Consider the following 5,000-nt stretch of genomic DNA (forward strand, 5'->3'; position numbering starts at 1 on the left):
CTCTTTGCAGCAGACTTCGCTTATGGCCATACCAACCTGGCTATGCCCGATAGTGGTACAGTCCAGGAAGTGAGTAGCTGAAAGAGCAAACAGAGAATCTTTACATCTAAAACAGTATTTAAATTCGTTTTTATTTTTGAAATAACCTTTGTTTTCAAAAGTTAAAGTTTATTTTGTGTCTAAAGTGTTCCCCCAGCAGCCTTTGCTGTTTGGGGGACCATCAAATACAGTTTTATTTCTGTGATGGAAATAGAAAGCATGGCAGCAAACAAAGAACTCAAAATGAAAGACGGACAAGCAAACAATGGACAAAGCATGGATAATGACAGCGGAAAAGGATATCAATCTTCCATGAATGCAAGCGATGAAAGGAGGAATATCAGAAAAGAGGTATGTGGAGAACACCATGAGAAATATTCCAAAGAGTTGACTGTGGAAGTTGAAGTGGCAGGAACAGAAAAAATCTCTATGATGGACTTATTAAGAGGTGTAAAGAAGGAGTGTGGAGAAGTGGTGGGATGCAGAGTGAGAGGAGAAAGGTCATACGAACTTACAATGAAGGATGATATGGCAAAGAGTAAACTGATGGACGGTGTTAGAGTAAAAGGAGCAATGGTGCACGCCAGAGACATTGTGAACAATGAAATGGTAGTGTCATTTATTAACCTGCCAGTTTATTTGGAAGATCAGAAGATTTTTGCAAAGCTGGAAGAATGGGGAGTTAAACCACTGTCTGCCATTAAGCGCCGGGTATGGCCAGGAACTGATATTTTAGATGGAACAAGATTTTTAAAAGTCCGGTTCACTGATGAAGTTCGCTCACTCCCATATTCAACCAGGTTTGAAACATTAAGAGGCACAGAGTACTTTCGTGTCATACACGACAGGCAGGTGCGTGTATGCAGGTTGTGCATTAAAACAGGACATTTATTTCGAGAATGCCCAGAGTTTAAATGTTTTTCATGTGGCAAGGTAGGCCACTATGCAAGGGAGTGTGGAGAGCAAACAGAGAGAGTAATAGAGGAGGAGGGTGAGCAAAGTGAAGACGATGAGAGGAGGGAGGACGATCAAACAGAGAGGCAAAGCACAGTGAGCGAGGATGACATGGAGGTTACAAAAGATGGAGGAGAAAGCGGTAATGGACAGGATGGAGCTGTAAGGGGACAGAGAGCTGGAACAGCTGGTGAGGAGGCTGATGATGGAGAAAGGAGGGAGGAGGAGGAAGAAGAGGAGGAGAAGCAAGATGAACAAGACGAAGAGGAGGAAGAGGATGAAGAGGATGTAAAGCTAGTGGGAACTAAACAAGAGAAAAAAGTAGAGCAACAAGCAGTACCTCAAAGGAAAGAAAGTAAGATTCCTCAACGAATGCAGACAACACTACAAAAACTGACTGTCAAAAGAAAGGCGGAGAGAGATAAGGACAGAATTGAACTGATAAAAGAACAACGCTCTGGTACATGAATTCTATAATGGTTTTATATGTTTTGGGTGTTTATATGTTTTCTTTGGTTTGCTGGCATGGTTTCTGTAACTTCAGTAAATGCAAATGGGTTAAGGAATATTAACAAGTTGAAGGAATTAAAATTCACGTATAGGAGTGATATAATTTGTATTCAAGAAACGAATTGGGATGATGAAAAAGTGAGAGAAGTAAAGGATTTATGGAAGGGAGATATATACTTTAATAATGGTGCAAAAAATGCAAGGGGTGTAGCGATAATGATTAAAAAAGATAGGATTGAAAATGTAAGGCAGGTGTACAGAGATCAGGTAGGGAGAATTTTAGTAATAGAATTTAAATTCAGAGGTATTGAATTCAGATTAATTAATATATATGTTCCCAACGTGGAAAATGATAAGAGATGTTGTATTGAGGAGCTAAGGGATCTAATTGTTGGAAGGTGCATAATAGTAGGTGACTTTAACATTATATGTAGTAGATTGGATGTTGGGAAAGGAGGGAGTTTCAGGTGGGAAAAATCAAGATTAATGTTAATGGAAGTAATGAGGGATAAGGGATTACTTGATGTATGGAGACATGAGAATCCGGAGAAGAGAGAGTTCACAAGGAGGCAGATGAGAGAAGGGATATTAAAGCAGAGTAGGATTGATTTAGTGATAGTGCAGGGAGATACCATAATTGATGAAATAAGACATCAGCAGAATAACTTTAGTGATCATGATGGGGTTAGATTTAGGATCAAAGTCGGAAGGAGAGAGGTGGGTGGAGGGATGTGGATACTAAATGCAGTGTATATTGAAGAAGAGGAGTATAGACAACAGATGAAAGTGTTACTACTTCAGGAAAATCAGTGGTTGGAGGAATGCTTGGAGGAAGATGAATTTAATAATGACATTGGTAAGAGATGGGAGGAGGTAAAAAATAAAATTAAAGCTTTAAGCATAAGGTATAGTAAGAAAAGAAAAGAGAGGATGATGAAAGAGGAAAGGGAGCTTAGAGAGCAAGTGAGGATAGAACTCAGCAGAGTAGATAATGAAGAAGGATATTGCATGGAAAAGTATATAGAAGCAAATATGAGGTTAGAGAGATATGAGAAAGAAAAATGCAAAGGAGCAATTTTAAGAAGTAAGGCGAAATATGCACTGGAAGGAGAAAAGTGCACAGGGTATTTCCTGGGTTTAGAAAAAAGAAGGCAAGGTAAGACATATATCCATGAAATATATTCAAAAAAGAGAGAGATAATAACAGACTATGTAGATATATTGGAGAGGGTGCAAGAGTTTTATGGTGAGTTGTATATGAGAGGATGTGTGGATGAGGCAAGTATAGAGGAAGTATTGAAGTGTGTAGAGAGGGAGCTAGGGGAAGAAGAAAAGATATGGTGTGATAGAGAGATAGAGGAAGAAGAGGTTATAGCTGCAATAGAAGGTTTAAGAAGTGGGAAAAGCCCAGGAAGTGATGGGATAGGGACAGAATGGTACAAATTATATAAAAATGATGTAGCACCAATTTTAGTGGAAGTATATAAAGGAATGGAGAGAACAGAAATAATACAGAGTAAAATGGTAGAGGGAGTGATTACACTAGTTTTTAAGAAGGGGAATAAACTAGATTTAGAAAATTATAGGCCGATTAGCTTGTTAAACACAGACTACAAAATACTCACCAAAGTTTTGGTAAACAGGATGAAAAGAGTAATCGGAGATATTATTCAGCCAACACAAAGCTACAGCATTCCTGGAAGAGATATAGCAGATACAATTGGAACAATCAGAGATGTGATTGAGTATATGAAGAGGGATGGGAAGGGTGGGATAGTGTTGGGGATAGACTGGAACAAGGCCTTTGATAGGGTCGAACACAAGTTTTTATTTAAGGTCTTGGAAAAGTTTGGTTTTGGGGAGAGAATGGTAGGATGGGTGAGGAGATTGTATGGAAGTGCAAGAAGCTGTGTAAAGGTGAATGGAATATTGACAGATACATTTGATGTGGGAAGGTCAGTGCGGCAAGGCTGCCCGCTATCCGCTTTGTTATACGCCCTTTCTGTTGAACCTTTTGCATCATTAATTAAGAGAGACAAGAGAATAAGAGGAATTGAGTTGCCATATGGAGGGAAGTGTATAATTAACCAGTATGCCGATGACACAACAGTGACAGTAAGGGAAATAAGCAGTGTGGGAAAGGTTTTAGAGTTGGTGGAAAAATATGGAAAGGCATCAGGGGCGAAAATAAATAGAGAAAAATCTGAAATAATGTATATAGGAGAAGTAGAAAGAGCTGATGTAGGTGTGAGGGTTGAGGAAAAGTACATGAAAGTGTTGGGTGTATATTTAGGGGTAGATTCAAAGGAGGCAAGGGATATAACATGGGCTGGAGTGATAAATAAGATAAGAACAGTTTGTATTGCATGGAAAGGAAGAAAATTAAGGATAAAAGGGAAAATAATTGTGGTTAATAATCTTATGCTGTCGGTATGTGTATATGTAATGAGTGTAATTGAAATGCCTGAGTGGGTGATGAATGAGTTAAATAAAATTGCACATGATTTTATATGGGAAGGGAAGGGAGTGAAAATTGCACAAAAAACATTAGTGGCGAGGAAACAGGAAGGTGGACTAAAGCTGATTGATTTAGAAACAAAAAAGTTGGCAATAAGAATAAAAACTGTTAAAAAATATATGGAAGGAAGATGGGAGTTTGGTTGGAGAGAATTTTTAAAGAAATACATTGATGATGTTGGAAGAATGGGAGAGTATGGGTGGTATATGGGCTTTAAGCAGTCAATGACTGTGGGAATGCCAGACATATACAGGGAGGTGATGGAGGCATGGAGGCAATTCCTGCCAAAAGTAGAATATGATTGCACAGAGGTGCACACATTTATAAATTTGCCATTGTTTTTAAATGATAAATTTAAACACAACAATAAAACATTGTATGAGCCCAAATTCTTAGAAGCCGGAATAAGGCAAGTGAAAGATATTATATATGAAGTTATTCCAGGTTTTCTTAGAAATAACTGTATATATGACTCAGTGTGTGAGTTGGATGGCATGGAGAGCAGAGTAAAGGTGGAAAATATATATGAAAGAATTAAAGCAAGTCTACCATCGAAATGGGTGAATGTTATAGAAAAAAGTTGTGTAAAGAAAAAACAACAGGATTTGCCTGAGATGTACATAATGAAAGACGGGGAAAAATATAATATAAAAAGCATTAGCGTAAAGAAAGTCTATGACCTGTTTATAATGGATCAAATAAAAGTGCCAGCATCTGAAAAAGTATGGAGTAGGGTGTTTGAAGACTTGGATGTAAAGAAAATATGGTCAAATATGGACATAAAATACAATACTATAGAATGTGAAAATAATGACTTCTTAATAAGACACAATAGAATCTATACAAATGTAGTACTAAACAAAATAAATAATGCTAATAATGTGATGTGTGATGTATGTAACAAGGAACATGAGACTTTTTTGCATTATTTTTTGCAATGTGCTGAATTAAAAGATTTTTTTGTTTTCTTAAAAAGTCT

Source organism: Carassius gibelio, chromosome B22 (genome assembly GCF_023724105.1).
Source record: "Carassius gibelio isolate Cgi1373 ecotype wild population from Czech Republic chromosome B22, carGib1.2-hapl.c, whole genome shotgun sequence".
Taxonomy (NCBI): Eukaryota; Metazoa; Chordata; class Actinopteri; order Cypriniformes; family Cyprinidae; genus Carassius; species Carassius gibelio.